The sequence below is a fragment of the Rattus norvegicus genome, chromosome 1, assembly GCF_021556685.1.
Source record: "Rattus norvegicus strain SHRSP/BbbUtx chromosome 1, alternate assembly SHRSP_T2T, whole genome shotgun sequence".
NCBI classification, from domain to species: Eukaryota; Metazoa; Chordata; class Mammalia; order Rodentia; family Muridae; genus Rattus; species Rattus norvegicus.
Window position 1 is genome coordinate 58,689,857 of NC_141534.1, and position 20,737 is coordinate 58,710,593.

Sequence of the window (20,737 nt, forward strand, 5' to 3'; positions counted from 1 at the left end):
AGCCTGATAAATACAGAGGAAGATGTTTACAGTCAAACATTGGACAGAGATGTGGTTCCCAATAGAGGAGTTAGAGAAAGGACTAAGGTAGCTAAGAGGGTTTGTAACCCCATAGAAAAAACCACAATATCAACCAACAGGACACCACAGAGATCCCAGGGGAAAAAACACCAATCAAAAAGTATATATGGAGCAACTCGTGGTGACAGACAGCCACATATGTAGCAAAGAAAAGTCTTGTTGGACATCATTAAAAGGAGAGGCCCTTGGTCCTGTGAAGGCTCTATGCTCCAGTGTAAGGGAATGCCAGGGAAAGGCTGGTGGGAGGTAATGGGTGTGTGGGTGAAAGAGCATCCTGATGGAGGCAGGGCATTGGGGTATGCTTTAGGGAGTTTACGAAGAGGAAGGTAGGAAGGGAGATAACATTTGAATTGTATGTAAAGAAAATATCCAATAAATGTGAAAATTAAAAAGTTGAAGAAGACCTCATAAAATGGGGAGATTTCTCCTGCTCATAGATTAGTTTGATTAATACAGTAAATATGGTCATCCTACCTAAAGCGATCCACAGAATCAATGCAATCACCATCATGATTCCAACAAAGTTCTTCAGAAATATTGAAAGAGTAACTCTCAATTTCATTTGGAACAACAAAAAGCCCAGGATAGCAAAAAAATTCTGAACTGGAAAAGAACTTCTGGAGGAATTACCAACTCTAACATGGAGCTGTACCACTGTGCAAGAGCAATAAAAACAAACAAACAAACAAACAATTGTATTGGTACAGAGATAGACAAGTCAATCAATGGAATAGAATTGAAGACACAGGAATGAACCCACAGACTATGGTCACTTGACCTTTGACAAAGGAGCTAAAATGATCCAGTGGAAAAAAGATACCATTTTCAAAATATGGTGATGGTTCAACTGGAGGTCAACACGTAGAAGAATGCAAATTGACCCGTTCTTATCAACCTGTACAAAGATTAAGTATAAGTGAAAGAAAGACCTCTAAAAAATGAAAAAAAACCCACAGCCATACAAAAACTAATAGAAGAAAAAGATGGGAAGAGCCTCAATCACATGGGCACTGGGAGATAATATCCAATATATACAAAGACCTCAAGAAATTAGACTCCAGAGAGTCAAATAACCCTATTAAAATGGGGCTCAGAACTAAACACAGAATTCTCAGCAAGGAATATCAAATGGCTGAGATTTACCTTAAAAAGATCCTACACCATATATTAATGCATGAATCTGATTTTGAATAAGCATATTTGCTCATGTATATTGCACACCATTACACAACATCATACACATGATACTAACTTGGTATGATATCTTCTAGGTAAAATTAGAAAACAAAAAATTCTGTGACTGTGGACAAGATAAACCAAATTTTACATTATCTGCATTAGTGTTGTTTCAAACATCATAGGGCAGTGTGCAGACAATAAAATCAGTAGGAGAGTTTACCTGCCATGGAAAGGTCATTCCTTCATCATTTTCACATGGTTGCGTTTGGACTTGGTGAATTCTCATATCATGGAGGCTGTGAGCCACAGCATACACACCATTGTAAATACTAATGTTCTCTTCACTCATGGCTACACAAAATATGTGACTAGGTAACACATCCAAAGAAGCATTGGTTTGACAGTTTTCCAAGAGATGACAATTAATATCAGAAAATGAGAACTTGAAGAACAAATTCCACAACTTCAGAAGATAAATGTCTTCTGGGTATCTCTTAGGATTAACTCGTATAATGAGTATGGTAAACTCAAAATTCTCTCTATAATTGTGCTTAAAAATTAGGCTTCCATGGAATGAGTCTAACATGAAGTAATCAGTAATTTCAGTAACATGGTATTCAATGTTCATGACCCAGACTTTCCATGTCAATAATCTTTGCCCAATATTTCTCATTAGACCTTCTAAAGAATCAATGTCACCATAAATGATTATTACACTTGTCTCATCCATATTGTCCCAGAATCTGGTAAAATATGAAGTCCATGTGGCTGGGATCATTTTTACAAAAGCAATGCAGACTCTTTGTCTCTCCATCTCCTCTCTAAAATCGAATAGAATTTTATTTCCTTTGTGGCCATCAGAGAGGATGAGACCTACCCACAACCACCTAAAATGAACCATCAAAGAAACAATGGCAGGGGAAAGAAATGTGTCCTTGGGGGCCGTCTGGTAGAGAGAAGAATACTGACCACGGTCACTCAAGACAGGATCATAAGGTCAAAAAGAAATCTGAACCAAATTGTGGAAAAGAGGAAGAATATTAATATCAAATAAAAAATTCTTTCCTGGGGCTGAGGATTTAGCTCAGTGGTAGAGCGCTTACCTAGGAAGCGCAAGGCCCTGGGTTCGGTCCCCAGCTCCGAAAAAAAGAACCAAAAAAAAAAATTCTTTCCTGAAGCAATAGATAAAACAGGAGAAGATTTTAAAATAACATTCCATTTACTAGATTTTATAGAAATTTCTGTTAAGCCTGTAATTTTTAAGGACTTATCTGGTTTCATTTATACCAACCTTACTCTTACAAGCAAAATATATCTGGATTGAACTCCATGTGTCTGGGTATGTCTTTGATGTTTGATCAATTGCTCTTTCAGTTAAAAGCACCTATAATATGAACAAAGAGAATTGACTCTCAGTTTGCACAATCCAAATTTTCTCACCTGTGGAAATTTAAAGAGTTGAAGCAATGTCCCGATTTGGGCAGATGTTATCCATGATGTTCCTGTGAGTGCAGCAGAAAATTTTTCATTTTACAATTGTAATTAGGTAAAGCATTTCTCTGAATATAAGCAGTGAGCCAAATAACAGAATTCATTAGTGTTTCTTTCTCAGTGAATCTGACATTGTAGGAATCAAATCCAAGAGATATGTTAGGTAAAAGATTGGGGTTCCCATTGATCTCCTCAATGGCAAATACCAGAGTCAGAATATACTGGTAGTTCTTAAATTTATACCTGTGTAAGTGAAATAAAAACACACAATATTATAATCATATGTACCACATACATCCATATATTTAGTACAGTAAATCGTATAGTTCAACTTCGGTTCTATAAAACATGTAATTTATTTTCTTCAATATGAACTGACAAACTAGATTAGGTAAATATGTTAGGATTCAGCAAGAACTTTTACCACTATAAATCATTAATTATACATCCTCAAAGAATATTTTATTCATATTTTATAAATTGATTCTTTACACAGTCTGTTTATGAATCAAAAATCATTTTCCTCAAGAGTAGATCTGTTGAAATCTAGAACTTTAGCCTTTGGGGTCTTCCATTTGAAAACCAACTATTTTATTATTAACCAAACCACATTTTAAAAACAATATCTTAATTAAATAATATTCCAAAGTTAATTTCATTTCACATCTGAGCATTATACCTATGTCTCTGATATGTTTTTTTTATTATAGCAGCATGAAATTACTAGTGATAGAACAATCATTAAAAACCCTGCTTCTGTATTTGAGTAGATGAGATTAAAAATAATGCAGCACCATGTCCTTCATATGTTTATAGCTATATGTACTTATGGTGTTTCTGTGTGTGACTGTGTGCATGTATGTCTCTTAGTATGTAGAGTAGTGTGGAGTTCAGCTAGTAAGAATCCAAGACAAGAGAACCCCATGCTGATTCCATGTTTTTAACCATTTTTAAAAAGCGTTAATTTTATTTATTTTATTGGACTTTTAAAAATTACATTTCAACTGTTATTCCTTTTCCCAGTTTTCTGACCATAAATTCCCTATCCTATACACCCTCCTCCTTCTTGTATAATGGTGATTCCCCCTCCCCAACAACCCACACATTCCCTTCTGATATTCCCCTACAACGAGGAATCCAGCCTCGGTAGGACCAAGGCTTCTCCTTCCATTGTTGCCCAACAAAGCCATCCTTTGCTACATATGCATCTGGGGCCATGGGTCTGTGCACGTGTACATTTTCTGTGGTGATTTAGTCCCTGGGAGCTCTGATTGGTTGGTATTGTTATTATGGGGTTGCAAGCCCCTTCAGCCCCTTTGGTCCTTTCTCTAATTCCTCCAATTGGGACCCTGTTCTCAGTCCAATGGTTGGTTGCTAGCATTCAACTCTTTATTTGTTATGCTTTGGCACTGCCTCTCAGGAGACAGCCATATCACGCTCCCATCAGCATGTACTTCTTGGCATCAGCAATATTGCTTGGGATTGGTGGCTGTACACACACACACACACACACACACACACACACACACACACACACACACACATGGACTGGATCCCCGGGTGGGGCAGGCTCTGAATGGCCATTCCTTAAGTCTCTGCTCCAAATTTTGTCTCTATAATTCCTCCTATGAATATTTTTGTCCCCTCTTGTAAGAAGGACTGAAGCTTGTGCACTTTGGTCATCCTTCTTCAGCTTCATGTGGTCTGTGGATTTTATCTTGGATAATTCCAGCTTTTCAGCTAATATCCACTTATCAGTGAGTATATAACATGTGGGGTTTATTTTGTGATTGGGTTACCTCACTCATGGTGATATTTTCTAGTTACATCCTTTTGCCTATGGATTTCATGAAGTTGTTTTTCTAATAGCTGAGTAGCGCTCCATTATTTACATGTATCACATTTTCTGTATCCATTCCTCTGTTGAAGCACATCTGGGTTCTTTCTAGCTTCTGCCTATTATAAAAAAAGGCTGCTATGAATATAGTGGAGCATATGTCATTGTTATATGTTGTAGAATCTTTTGGGTATGTGCCCAGGAGTAGTATAGATGGGTGCTCAGGTAGTACAATATGCAATTTTCTGAGGAACCTCCAGAATGGTTTCCAGAGTTGTTGTACCAGCTTACAATACCACCAACAATGGAGATTTCCTCTGTCTCCACATCCTCACCAGCATCTGTTGTCACCTGAGCTTTGAATGTAGCCATTCTGATTGGTATGAGAGGGAAATCCTAGGGTTGTTTTGATTTGCATTTCCCTGATGACTAAAGATGTGGAACATTTAGTCCTTCTCAGACATTCAATATTCCTCAGCTGAGAATTCTTTGTTCAGCTCTGTACACTATTTTTTTATTTGTAAACTTTGAAAATATTTTTTCTTTTTTTTATTTTTTTTTATTAACTTGAGTATTTCTTATATACATTTCAAGTGTTATTCCCTTTCCCGGTTTCTGGGCAAACATCCCCCTCCACCCTCCCCTTCCTTATGGGTGTCCCCCTCCCAACCCTCCCCCCATTGCCGCCCTCCCCCCATAGTCTAGTTCACTGGGGGTTCAGTCTTAGCAGGACCCAGGGCTTCCCCTTCCACTGGTGCTCTTACTAGGATATTCATTGCTACCTATGGGGTCAGAGTCCAGGGTCAGTCCCTGTATAGTCTTTAGGTAATGGCTTAGTCCCTGGAAGCTCTGGTTGCTTGACATTGTTGTACTTTTGGGGTCTCGAGCCCCTTCAAGCTCTTCCAGTTCTTTCTCTGATTCCTTCAACGGGGGACCTATTCTCAGTTCAGTGGTTTGCTGCTGGCATTCGCCTCTGTATTTGCTGTATTCTGGCTGTGTCTCTCAGGAGCGATCTACATCCGGCTCCTGTCGGTCTGCACTTCTTTGCTTCATCCATCTTGTCCAATTGGGTGGCTGTATATGTATGGGCCACCTGTGGGGCAGGCTCTGAATGGGTGTTCCTTCAGTCTCTGTTTTAATCTTTGCCTCTCCCTTCCCAGCCAAGGGTATTCTTTTTCCTCATTTAAAGAAGGAGTGAAGCATTCACATTTTGATCATCTGTCTTGAGTTTCGTTTGTTCTAGGGATCTAGGGTAATTCAAGCATTTGGGCTAATAGCCACTTATCAATGAGTGCATACCATGTATGTCTTTCTGTGATTGGGTTAGCTCACTCAGGATGACATTTTCCAGTTCCAACCATTTGCCTACGAATTTCATAAACTCGCTGTTTTTGATAGCTGAGTAATATTCCATTGTGTAGATGTACCACATTTTCTGTATCCATTCCTCTGTTGAAGGGCATCTGGGTTCTTTCCATTTTCTGGCTATTATAAATAAGGCTGCGATGAACATAGTGGAGCACGTGTCTCTTTTATATGTTGAGGCATCTTTTGGGTATATGCCCAAGAGAGGTATAGCTGGATCCTCAGGCAGTTCAATGTCCAATTTTCTGAGGAACCTCCAGACTGATTTCCAGAATGGTTTTACCAGTCTGCAATCCCACAAACAATGGAGGAGTGTTCCTCTTTCTCCACATCCTCGCCAGCATCTGCTGTCACCTGAGTTTTTGATCTTAGCCATTCTCACTGGTGTGAGGTGAAATCTCAGGGTTGTTTTGATTTGCATTTCCCTTATGACTAAAGATGTTGAACATTTCTTTAGGTGTTTCTCAGCCATTTGGCATTCCTCAGCTGTGAATTCTTTGTTTAGCTCTGAACCCCATTTTTTAATAGGGTTATTTGTTTCCCTGCGGTCTAACTTCTTGAGTTCTTTGTATATTTTGGATATAAGGCCTCTATCTGTTGTAGGATTGGTAAAGATCTTTTCCCAATTTGTTGGTTGCTGTTTCGTCCTAACCACAGTGTCCTTTGCCTTACAAAAGCTTTGCAGTTTTATGAGATGCCATTTGTCGATTCTTGATCTTAGAGCATAAGCCATTGGTGTTTTGTTCAGGAAATTTTTTCCAGTGCCCATGTGTTCCAGATGCTTCCCTAGTTTTTCTTCTATTAGTTTGAGTGTGTCTGGTTTGATGTGGAGGTCCTTGATCCACTTGGACTTAAGCTTTGTACAGGGTGATAAGCATGGATCGATCTGCATTCTTCTACATGTTGCCCTCCAGTTGAACCAGCACCACTTGCTGAAAATGCTATCTTTTTTCCATTGGATGGTTTTGGCTCCTTTGTCAAAAATCAAGTGACCATAGGTGTGTGGGTTCATTTCTGCATCTTCAATTCTATTCCATTGGTCTATCTGTCTGTCTCTGTACCAATACCATGCAGTTTTATCACTATTGCTCTGTAATACTGCTTGAGTTCAGGGATAGTGATTCCCCCTGAAGTCCTTTTATTGTTGAGGATAGCTTTAGCTATCCTGGGTTTTTTGTTATTCCAGATGAATTTGCAAATTGTTCTGTCTAACTCTTTGAAGAATTGGATTGGTATTTTGATGGGGATTGCATTGAATCTGTAGATTGCTTTTGGTAAAATGGACATTTTTACTATATTAATCCTGCCAATCCATGAGCATGGGAGATCTTTCCATCTTCTGAGGTCTTCTTCAATTTCTTTCCTCAGTGTCTTGAAGTTCTTATTGTACAGATCTTTTACTTGCTTGGTTAAAGTCACACCGAGGTACTTTATATTATTTGGGTCTATTATGAAGGGTGTCGTTTCCCTAATTTCTTTCTCGGCTTGTTTCTCTTTTGTATAGAGGAAGGCAACTGATTTATTTGAGTTAATTTTATACCCAGCCACTTTGCTGAAGTTGTTTATCAGCTTTAGTAGTTCTCTGGTGGAACTTTTGTGATCACTTAAATATACTATCATGTCATCTGCAAATAGTGATTCTTCTTTTCCGATCTGTATCCCCTTGATCTCCTTTTGTTGTCTGATTGCTCTGGCTAGAACTTCAAGAACTATATTGAATAAGTAGGGAGAGAGTGGGCAGCCTTGTCTAGTCCCGGATTTTAGTGTTTTTTTTAAAATAGGGTTATTGGATTCTCTATAACTTCTTGAGTATATCTTCTTGAGTTTTTGGTACATATTGGACATTAGCCCTTTATTGCCTGTAGGAATGTAAAGATCATTTCCCAATCTTTTGGTTGCCATTTTGTCCTAATGACAGTGTCTATTGTCTTACAGCAGCTGTGCAATTTTATGAAGTCCCATTTGTTGATTCTTGATCTTAGAACATACAACACAGGTGTTTTTTTGTTCAGGAAATTTCCCCAGTGCCCATTTGTTTTAGGCTGTTCTCATGTTTTTTTTATTAATTTGAGTGTATCTGGTTTTATGTGTAGGTCCTTGATCCATTTGGATTTAAGCTTTATACAGAGCAAAAAGAATGGATCAAATTTTGTTCTTCTACATGCTGACCTACCGCTGAAACAGCACCAATTGTTAAAAATGATATCTCTTTTCCACTGGATTGTTTTAGCTCCTTTTTCACAGAACAAGTGACCATAGGTATGTGGGTTCATTTCTGCATCTTCAGTACAATTCCATTGATCTAACTGCCTTTCTCTGTAGCAATCTCATACAGTTTTATCACCATTGCTCTGTAATAGAGCTTGCGGTCAGGAATGTTGATTCTTCCAGTAGTTTTTTCATTGTTATTTGTGACTGTTATGAAGGGTATCATTTCACTAATTTGTTTCTCACCCTGTTTATCTTTTGAATAGAAGTCTATTGATCTAATTTAATATCCAGCCACATTGCTGAAGTTGTTTATTAGGCTTAGTAGTTCCCTAGTGAAACTTTTTGCGTCACTTATGTATAATATCATATCATCTCCAAATGGTGATATTTTGACTTCTTCCTTTCCAATTTGTATCCCATTGACATCCTTTGATTCCCTGATTCCTCTGGCACTGCCTTTGAGTACTATATTGGTTAATTTGGGAGATATTGGGCATTCTCATCTAGTCCCCGATTTTAGTGGGATTGCTTCAAGTTTCTCATAATTTAGTTTGATGCTGGCTACTAGTGTACTGTATATTGCTTTTACTATGATTAGGTATTGGCCTTCAATTCCTGATATTTCCAAGGCTTTTAACATGAAGGTGTGTTGAATTTTGTCAAATGCATACTCGGCATCTAATGAGATGATCATCTGTTATTTTTTTCTTTCAGTTTGTTTATATAGTGGGTTGTATGATAGATTTCCACATACTGAACCATTCTGCAATGGCTATGATAAAGCATAATTGATCATAATGGATGATCATTTTAATGTTTACTGGGACTTGGGATGCAAAAATGTTTTTGAGTAATTTTGCATTGATAATCATAAGGGAAATTGGTCTGAAGTTTTCTTTCTTTCTACGATCTTTGTGTACTTCATAGAAGGAGTTGGATAGTGTTCCTTCTGTTTCTCTTTTATAGAATAGTTTGCACATTACTTTTACTAGGTCTTCTATGAAGATCTAATAGAATTATTGACTAAATACATCTGGTCCTGGACTTTTTTACTTAGGTGACTTTAACAAACATTTCTATAACTTAAGGAGTTATAGGAAAATTTAAATGGCATATTTGACCCTGATTTGAATTTGGAAATTGGTATCCTTATATAAATTTGTCCATTTCCTCCAGATGTTCCAGTTTTGTTGAATATAGGCTTTTGCAGTAGGATTTGTTAATTTTTTGAATTTCCACAGATTCTGTTTTCATGCATCCATTTTCATTTCTGAGTTTGTTAATTTGGATACACACTCTGTGACCTCTGTTTAGTATGGCTAAGGGTTTATATATCATGTTGATTTTCTCCAAAGAAAAAGCTCCTGGTTTTGTTTATTCTTTGTATAGTTCTTTTTGTTTCTATTTGGTTGGATTCAGCCCTGTGTTTGATAATTTCCAGCAATCTATCTACTCTTCTTGCATTCTTGCTTGCATTTTGTTTCTTTCTTTCTCTCTCTCTCTCTCTCTTTCTTTCTTCTGTTCTCTCTTTCTTTCTCTCTTCCTTTCTATCTCTCTTCCTTTCTTTGTTTTAGAGCTTCCAGGTGTACTGTCAAGCTGCTGGCATATGCTTTCTCTAGTTTCTTTTTGGAAGTACTCAGAGATATGAGTTTGACTCTTAGCACTGTTTTCATTGTGTCACCAAAGTTTGGGAATGCTGTGCCTTCATTTTCATTAAATTCTAAAAAGTCTTTAAATTATTTCTTTATTTCTTCCTCGACCAAGTTTTTATTGAGCAGAGCACTGTTCAGCTTCCATGTGCATTAGAGTTTTCTGTATTTTTTGTTTTTGTTTGTTTATTTTTGTTTTTTGTTGTTTTTTGTTTGTTTGTTTGTTTGTTTTTGTAATTGAAAACCAGTCTTAGCCCATGGTGTTACAATAGGAAGCATGGGATTATTTCAGTCTTCTTGTATCTGTTGAGGCCTATTTTGTGACAGATTATATGGTCAATTTTGGAGAAAATACCATGTGGTGCTGAGAAAAAGGTATATTCTTTGCTTTAGGATGAAATGTTCTATAAATATCTGTTAAATCCATTTGGTTCACAACTGCTTTAGTTTCATAATGCCTCTGTTTTTTTTTTCTGTTTCCATGAATTGTCCATTGATGTGAGTGGGGTGTTGAAGTCTCCAACTATTATTTGTGAGGTACAATGTGTGTTTGAAGTTTAGTAAGGCCCCTTTGATAAATGTAAGTGCCCTTGCATTTGGAGCACAGATATTTAGGATTGAGTGTTCATCTTGGTGGATTTTTCCTTTGATGAAAATGAAGTGTTCTTCCTTATCTTTTTGGATAACATTTGGTCAAAAGTCAATTTTATTCGATATTAGACTGGCTACTGAAGCTTGTTTCCTGAGACCATTTTCTTGGAAAATATTTTTCCAGCCATTTACCCTGAGATAGTGTCTGTCTTTGTCACTGAGTTGTGTTTCCTGTATGCAACAAAATGCTAGGCCCTCTTTACATATCCAGTCTGTTAGTCAACGTCTTTTTATTGGGGTATTGAGTTCATTGATGCTACGAAATATTAAAGAATAGTCTTTGTTGTTTCCTGTTATTTTTGTTGGTTGTGGTAAAATTATGTTTGTATTGGTATCTTCTTTTAGGTGTGTTGCAAGAACATTACTTTCTTGCTTTTTTCTAGGATGTAGTTCCCTATTCACTTTGGACTTTTCCATCAATTGTCCTTTGTAGGGCTGAACTTGATGAAAGATATTGTGTAAATTTTGTTTTCTCATGGAATTCTTGGTTTCTCAATCTCTGTTAATTGAGAGTGGTCCTGAATATATTAGCGTGGGCTGACATTTGTGTTCTCTTAGGGTCTGTATGACCTAAGTTCCTGTGTCTTAGGTCTGTCTCTAGAGGCTTCCTCTTTGGCCATGAAATGTGAGGAGAAGTGGTGGACATTCCTGGGCTCTCAGGATTGTCTGCACTTTTGTGTGTCCAGCTCTCTCCCCAACAGGATTTGCGTACAGAAGGCTGTGTGACCAGGTCAGCGCAGTGAGCAGGCAGAAACCAGAAGGGTTCTGCCCCTGACTGCTCCTGGGTTTATGTGACCTGATGGCTCCTGGCTGGTCCTTAGGAGCAGAAGTGGTGATCTTACCTCTTTGAGACTTGCTTTCTGCTCTGGATACAGGCATTGACCAGAATGACCTTCTCCCTGTCTGCTCCTAGGCTTCTGTGTCTTAGATCTCTAGGCAGCTTCCTCTTCTGACAGGAATGTGAGCAGAAATGGTGAAGCTGGCAGAAGCTGGAAGGTCCTGTCCCAGACTGCTCCTGTATTTGTGTGTCCTGAGGGCTCCAGGTAGGTCTCTGGGAGCAGAAGTGATGGTCTTACCTCTGTTCTCATGTGTGTCAGTGTTCCTGCCTACTGGCTTTCAGCTTGAGCACAGTCAGAGCTGATTCATTTCTTTATGCATTTATGTATTTATTTATGTATTTATTTGTGCATTTATGCATTTTATTCATTTTGGTCTCAGTTGCTTGCTTAGTTTACTCAGTAGCACAGAGTCTATAACTTGACTGTCAATTGTTTTATTTATCAGACTGGTCTTAAACAATGAAATCCCACCTGTTTCTTTCTATAGACTTTTGGCAATAAAGTCTTGAACTAGCATATCTGCCTGCTGGATTTCTTTATTTTCTTATCATGTACACCTAGATCCCAATACAGCAAACTTCTAGAGTTTCTCTTGTTTCTCTCTCCTACCCTTCACATAATCACTAGATTCTTTTGCAAAGTATGAAAACAGTTCCTCAAACGTGGAATAATCCACTCTCTGGAACATCTCTTCATGTGTTTTATAATAACTTAAAAAATAACATTTTACTGTGAAGGGTCCCAAATCCACACTGACAGAAGAGTATCACTTAGTTTCTCTGTCAAAGTGAGTTGATGACAGAAATAAAATTTCATTAAGGTTTCATTTATGAAATAGAAAAATATCATCCTGAGTGAGGTTACTCAATCATAGAAAAACATGCTTGGTATGCACTCATTGATAAGTGGATATTAGCCAAAAAGCTCGAATTACCCAAGATGCAATCCACAGGCCAAAGGAAGCTCAAGAAGCAGGATGACCAGAATGAGGGTGCTCCCACTCCTTCTTAAAAGGGGAATAAAAATATCCATAGGAGGGGATATGGAAGCAAAGTTTAGAGCAGCGACACAAGGAATGACCATTCAGAACCTGGCCCACATGTGGCACATATATATACAGCCACCAAAACTAGACAAGATTGATGAAGCTAGAAAATGCATGCTTGGGGCTGGGGATTTAGCTCAGTGGTAGAGCGCTTACCTAGGAAGCACAAGGCCCTGGGTTCGGTCCCCAGCTCCGAAAAAAAAAAAGAACCAAAAAAAAAAAAAAAAAGAAAATGCATGCTGAGAGGGACCGGATATAGATCTCTCCTGAAGGAAACATCCAGAGCATGTCCAATACAGAGGTCAATGCTAGCAGCAAACCACAGAACTCAGGATAGGACCCCCTTGGGGGGAATTAGAGGAAGAATTGCAAGAGGCGAAGGAACTTGCAACGCCATAAAAACAACAATGCCAACCAACCAGAGCTTCCAAGTACTAAACTATCGAAGAAGTATACATGGACTGACCCAGGGCTCCAACTGCATATGGGACCTTGTTCAGGCCCCAGGGGAAGGGGAACCCCTTGGTCCTGCCAAGGTTGGACCCCCAGTGCAGAAAAATGTGGGGGTTGAATAAGGGGGATGTATAGAGGGAATACCCATATTGGGGAGAGAGAGGGGAAGGAATGAGGGCTTATGAACAGGAAACCGGGAAGGGGAATAACGTTTGAAATGTAAGTAAAGAAATGTATCTAATAAAAAATTTTTAAAAAAGTTCAGCTCAAAAGCAGAGGAAATCAACTAAGAGCCAGAAGTTATTAATAACCTCAGGGAAACAATGAATGTTATATTCATGATCTCATGTTAAATATTAAATATGATAACAGACAATGACCTGTGAATGTTCAAGTGAATCAAAACCCCAGCAAGGAAAATGGAAGTCAGCATGAAGTCCAACCCCTATTTAAGAGGGAATTCTTCTTAGTTTGGGTTTTATTGCTGTGAGGAGACACAAGGAGCATGGCTATTCTCATAAAGGAAACGATTTAAGTGGAACTATCCTACAGTTTCAGAGTTTTAGTCTATTATTTTCATGGTGGAAACCATGGCAGTTTACAAGCAGAAATAATCTTCTAAATTTATCTGAGTGTTTTACATCTTAATCCATGGACGACCAAAGTAGAAACTGGAACATACTAGCTAGACTTGTTCTTCTTAGACATGTATCCCAACAACCCGAATGGCACACTTCCTCTAACCTGCCCATGCCTACTGCAACAATAACAAACACCCTTATAGTGCCATTCACTGTGATCAAAACATTATTGTGGATTACAGTATTTCAAGATAAGGCAGTGCTATTTTTTAAAAAGCTAGTTTGGCATTCTTTAAGTCAATGGAACCCTTTCAGACAAGGAGAATACCTGTTTGGATTTCTGCTTTGAGTGGGAACAAGATCATTAAAATTTATGGCATCTTCTCCTTATTGGGATATTGTTTACTGCTATGTTCAGGCTGGTTGTTTGAATAATTTTGTGAGTCATGCTTGATTTATTAAATATTTTCTTTCCTTGATTTCTAAGATTTTGGATGGTGTTCTGATTCTGTGAGGTTGTTGTAATGAGTATATCTTGAAAATATAAAGTAAAAATCTCAGCACACTCTAAATTAGTTTCCAGATTTTTTTAATTGTCTTTAGAAGAGATTGACAAGTGGGTGTAGCATTCTCAGAGGACAGATGTTTTAAAAATATATCTTGGGCTTCAAAGCCTCTATCGAGCAACAGAGTCCTCAAAATATTTTTTTTTTGGTTTTTGTATTATATTAACAAGCCTTTTGATATTTGTATCTATTGGGGAAGAATCTCCATGCTTCAAGAACTGAAGCTGCTATTTTTACTAGAACTTCCTTGTCTTTTTTTTTTGTGAGTTGTTCCTTCAAACCATTCCCCCATACCCATAAACATTTCACATTTCCCTTTTCCTTTTTTTCAGACATTTTAAATAACTATTTGATCCAAGTTCTTTTATATACATATTCATCCACAGTAACAGTTCATCTATAGTTAGGCAGACTGGCTATTTTAAACTAATCATGAGGAGTCATAAGCAATTTAAATGGAAAGGTTTCCCATAAAGGATACTTATCCTCTTTGTTATTCTCCATATTCACTGAAAAAGAGCCTAACAGCTCACCTTTGTTGAGCTTGGAGTACACTAGAGGCAGAGACCTCTTCAGTTTCTTTATATATTTTTTCAGGGAGTCTTATGGAGTGACTTGTAGGCCACTTATGTTTATGATATTTTGTTAATTTTTTTCTGAGTCAGTTTCCTTCTCTGTGGTTGATTTTTCCTTTTTTGATTTATCACTACCCTCTCCTTTTTCAGACTTTTCTGTTGAGGAATGAACATTTTTCTTAGATCCTGAGAGAGACAGTAATAACAGAATCCCCTCACAAATAGAGGAATTTAATGTCTCTGGGCACATATGACTTTTATTGTTTTGTTATCTGCCAATGCCTTCCTAAGCACATTTAAATAGCAGTCTTTGTAAGAGGCACACCTACTCCTCCATTCTCTTAAACCAGGTTTTAATATCTTACCCTGTTTTCTCCTATGTATCCATATCTAAAGTTCTCCTTCCTGGAAATGAAGGACTGACCATTTGTACGAACTGATGAAACTCAATCAGCTGGCTAGTGGTAACCTAAATGCTATTTTCCTTTAAGAGTATGCTTAATAGCATCTGTATATAACTCTCTGTCAGTAGATTCACTTTGTCTCCTCCTGAGAGATACATGAAATGCACACAACCCAGAAACGATGGCTCCTGACCTAAGATTGGTCCAGATAGCTCCCAATAGAACTGATGAGAGAATTTCCTGGTGACAGCAGACAATTACAGCCACAGCTAATGACTCCTGGTATACCTTGGGCATTGATGGCAGTCAACCAACCCAACCAGGTTCTGATAGCACCAACTATCTGCCTCTGCAGATTGCAGCAGGCAATTTCAAGAAAGAGGTCATGGCTCCTGGCATAACCCAGTGCTAATGGTACCAAATATCAGCCTCTGCTGATGGCAGTTGTCCATAGTAATTCCCATTTCTCACCCTCCATAACCGGCACTCCCTGGCCAAGGGGTTTTCAAGGTCCGGTTGAGAATCCTATCTATGTGGACTTACCTTAAAAAGTCCCTGTTCCACGGCACCAATTTAGATCCTGGAAGCTTCCCACACTGGAAAGGGTAGAGATGGCACAGCTTAGGACTCTAGTGTGGCTTTAAAGTCTAAGGGTTTTTTTTCCTTTTTCTTTTTTTTTCGGAGCTGGGGACCGAACCCAGGGCCTTGCGTTTGCTAGGCAAGCGCTCTACCACTCAGCTAAATCTCCAACCCCCAGTCTAAGGGTTTCCATATATTCTAGCTCTCTAACTATACTGAAGTACTGATGATAACTTCTAAAACTCTAAAAACTTTCTTGTTCTTTCTGAGTGTAAAAAGCTGCTGGTTTAGGAGATTGATATCTGTAGCCATGCAGCTATGGATTAAGTAATGTAGCCTTTGATTTATCTCAGCAGAGACTGCATGGCTATTTCAGTCTGCTAGTTGGAAGTTGCAGGAAGAAAGGGGAATACTTTAAAAAGTCATTATAGCATTTACTTCTAACTTGTAAAACATTTCTGATGAAAGCTATCTAAAAAAAATGGGAAGAGCAGAAAAATCCTAAATGGAGCAAGGGAAATTTTTCTCTCTTCTCCTCTTAGTCTAAGTTTTCTGTCCAAAAAAAGTTCTCTTCAGCTCAGTTCCTCAGACGTGTCTCTTTTTCTTAAGCACTTATACATCTTTTAGGATACATGGTCACATACTAAAAAGTTTATCACAAGTTCACACATAAAATCAAATCATAAATTGAAATAAAAATTTACAACAAAAATGTTTGATAGCATATCCATTAGGAGTAATTATCTGGCTAAACTTTCATCTCCTTTCACAGGTCCACAGATTCATTGAAAGTTAAAAAGCCATAACTTAGTCATTGGTGAAGATTTGTATAGATGAACTCTGTCAATATTTTATCTTCTGCCACAGCAGCTATGATAAATCACAGTTCCCTTTTATGAACTTTGCTTAATTGTCTTACAAGCTCTTGGAATGTGCTCTGGGTAGTAGACAGTCTGGATACTATCTAGAAGTAATTACTGGTGACACATGTGAGACTGGCAGAGTTCTCATTGAGACTATCAGAAAAAGAGCTAATAGGATTACAACTATAAAGAAAGCTTAATAATATAATTTTAGGAATTCTTATAAAATCATCATTAAGAATTAAGAAGTCATCTATTTGTCTGTATAGCATCACTAAACAATCTTCCTGAATATGCAGAGATTTGCTCAAAGGGGTAGGCAAATACATAGTTATTGTTATATATGTTCAATAATAACAGAAAAGCATATTAAAAGCAGGAATCTTTCCTAAATTATTTATTCCTATGCCTTGGCATTTGGAGCTTCAACATAGATATAATATAAAGTGTAGTCATTTCTGGAAAATTACCTGCTAGATATCAGTTTGTCTTATGATGGATCCTGACAAAATTTAAAGTTGGGAATGAAAGATATAGGTGGAGCGGGTAGGTACTGAACTAGGTGGGGACTTTGAAGAATATGAACAATGCACTGAATTGCTTATAAATGTAGATATATTATTATTATTATTATTAATATTTTCAAGGAAAATTTTTATGGTGGGGAGGAGAACTTGCTCAACAATTAACTGTGTTATTATTCCAGACAATCCAACTTATTCTGAGATTCCCAGAAATTATATTAGGCAGCTCACAAATATCCAACTCTTAAGGATCCAATACAAGTACTTTGATTCAGTTGGCCTAAATATGAAAGTGTCCTGTACTCACACATAAACACAGTCACAAACATACACAAAATAAAAAAGAAAATGTAGTCATAATAATACCACTATGATGACATGCAGTAGAGGTGCTGAAACATAAAAAGCAAAATCAACAACCTGGCATCCTGAGTATAGGAAAATTGATTATTTTACCTACTTGAGTATATATTTGAAAGTAAGTATAATGATATTTTGTGAATGCATGCATGTGTTTTGAAATTAACTATTCTTTATTTAAATGATTAATAAAGTTCTTTGACATCACAAACAAATGATAAAACAATTAGAAATAAGTGAAGTAAAATAGTCCAAAGAACAGAATTGGTAAGTTGCATGTTTAATTTAAGAAATAAGATCAATGATATTTTCTTATGGATATATATTATATATTCAAATAAACCATATAAATAAATACTTTCTTGCCATACTGCCTATATTCATACAGCTGTAAGAAGGTCTTCTTGGGACAGGAAAGTCTAATTGAAATTAAAACATCTTATTTCCTTTATTAAGCAACACACATGGATATATCTGTCCGACTCAGCAATACCTGTCAGACACTATCCATTAACTGGGATTATTTAACACAAGCTAAGAAACAGTACTATTATGAAACTTTCATAGTCACTATGTCTTGGTAGACACATATATAAAAACAAGAATAAATATTGCAAACCAATGAAGTTAACAGATAAACACAAGGAAGCTGTCTGAGTATAAAAACTAAAATATCGGGGTTGGGGATTTAGCTCAGTGGTAGAGCGCTTGCCTAGGAAGCGCAAGGCCCTGGGTTCAGTCCCCAGCTCCGAAAAGATGAACCAAAAAAAAAAAAAAACTAAAATATCAAACAAACACATAATAAAGTATGAGATAGATGAAATATCTTTGGAGCACAGAGAAGTATTCACAACTTCTAATTGTGAGATTCTTAACTCTGGAATCAGCTGCATGTAACACATATGGGCTCTTCACTCAACCATTAAAACACTCCCAGCCTACTGCACTTAGTACATCCTGTAATATCATAGCCACAATGATGACATTTATATGCTATGAACACCAAGGTCAAGTTTGGGATAAATCATCTTTCCTTGAAATCATAATACAAGAATTGCAAATAAGAGGTTATGGTTATTAATCAAATGAGGAAACTAAAGTGAGTGCAGTCAAAGTTACTATTTAATTTTGCCCCTCCCCCGAGTAAGGAAAATAAAGTTGATGAAAAGATTTTAGAATCTCTAAGAGTGAATTTGTAAAATAAAAAATAAACAATATGTAAATTTTAGTGACTACACCATCTAAATCATAAGATTTCTGAACTCAGAAAATAAATAATTTTAATCACTGTATGTAATTATCCAAATATTGATATGGTAGAGTTGAATGTGGCATTTTCTTCCCAGTATAGAAAGTATGAAGGGGAAAAATCCACCAATCATAATATCTCCTTCATGGTGAAATACTTCACTGATTATGTAAGAACACCTACTGATATTAAAGACAATAGCAGAGACAAATTTGAGAATCTGCAAGAGCCAGAAGATAAAAATCCAGGAGGACATCCTATTAGTACATAGGTCTGCTTGATGAAGAACACACAGTGTCCAGTACATATATACTCGGTTCATGGTTTGTGACCATATATGTTTTGAATTTGTTGATGACTCAGTCTGTCACACTAATCATTCCAAGGGATTAGAAATGCCACTGGGAATTTTGAATCTATCCCTTGGACTCTGCTTCTGATACCCTCTGTTCAAGTGAAAAATAAGTTGGCAAATATGTTTGTTCATATTCTTCACTAGCCAGTGGCACTATGACTTCAGCAAAGATTACAAACAGCAAGAGCTCGGGGTTGATATTCTCCTGGCATAAATTGGCTAACCGTATGAAGCAAGGAACTTTTGATATGAAACAACAATTTAGGCTGATCACCACAGGTTACACCAGAAGAGATCAACTAAGTGAAAAAGGAAAAGATTAAAAAGAATGCATTGTGGGTATATCCACTCAAATTAATATATTGGAGAGCTTTTGGTGACAACTACAAAGTGTGAATCAGGGGTAACAACTTCCAAGCCATTTTATACAATAAGCATTTTTGTATCATATCCCAACTTTTTCTACTTATAATCTAAGAAAGAGGCTTTAACTCTCATATCTGTAAATTTTACACAATAAAAAATTTACGAAAACTTTAAGGGTTAGAATTATTGTTACAATGTCTACTTTCAACAAAGTACTTCTAAACTTTATCATATCTTGCTGAGTCCAAAGTTCTATAGTGTGGTTACGTTCAATGAATACAAGGAAAAGTGCATTGAAAGTTTATAATTAGAAGGCAGCCCAAGATCAAAAACACAGGTGACAGCAAATGCTGGTGATGATGTGGAGAAAGAGAAACACTCCTCTGTTGTTGTTGGGATTGCAGACTGGTACAACCATTCTGGAAATCAGTCTGGAGGTTCCTCAGAAAACTGGACATTGAAATACCTGAGGACCCAGCTATACCTCTCTTGGGCACATACCCAAAAGATGCCACAACATATAACAAAGACACATGATCCACTATGTTCATAATAGTGCCTTATTTAGTTATAATAGCCTTATTTATAATAGCCAGAAGCTGCAAAGAACTCAGATGCCCTTCAACAGAGGAATGGATACAGAAAATGTGGTACATCTACACAATGGAATATTACTCAGCTATCAAAAACAATGACTTTATGAAATTCATAGGCAAATGGATGGAACTGGAAAATATCATCCTGAGTGAGGTAAACCAATCACAGAAAAACACACATGGTATGCACTCACTGATAAGTGGATATTAGCCCAAATGCTTGAATTACCCTAAGTGCACAGAACACATGAAAATCAAGAGGGATAACCAAAATGTGAATGCTTCACTCCTTCTTTAAAAGGGGAACAAGAATACCCTTGGCAGGGAATAGGGAGGCAAAGTTTAGAACAGAGGCAGAAGGAACACCCATTCAGAGCCTGCCCCACATGTGGCCCATGCATATACAGCCACCAAACTAGATAAGATGGATGAAACAAAGAAGTGCAGGCCCACAGTAACCAGATGTAGATCTCTCCTGAGAGACACAGCCAGAATACAGCAAATACATAGGCGAATGCCATCATTAAACCACTGAACTGAGAACAGGACCCCCATTGAAGGAATCTTAGACAGGACTGACAGAGTTTGAAGGGGCTTGAGACCCCATATGAACAACAATGCCAACCAACCAGAGCTTTCAGGGACTAAGCCACTACCCAAAGACTATACATGGACTGACCTTGGGCTCCAATCTCATAGGTAGCAATGAATAGCCTAGTAAGAGCACCAGTGGAAGGGGAAGCCCTTGGTCCTGCCAAGACTGAAACCCCAGTGAACCCGATTTTTGGGGGGAGGGCGGTAATGGGGGAAGGATGAGGAGGGGAACACCCATAGCGAAGGGGAGTGGGGGTTAGGGGGATGTTGGCCCGGAAACCGGGAAAGGGAATAACAATCGAAATGTATATAAGAAATACCCAA

General features: G+C 37.5%; 1 pseudogene; it reads right to left on the reverse strand.

The window, feature by feature from the left end:
- Window positions 1-1,429: 1,429 nt before the first annotated feature.
- Vom2r-ps18 (vomeronasal 2 receptor, pseudogene 18) lies at window positions 1,430-18,758 on the reverse strand (annotated as a pseudogene).
- Window positions 18,759-20,737: the final 1,979 nt, after the last annotated feature.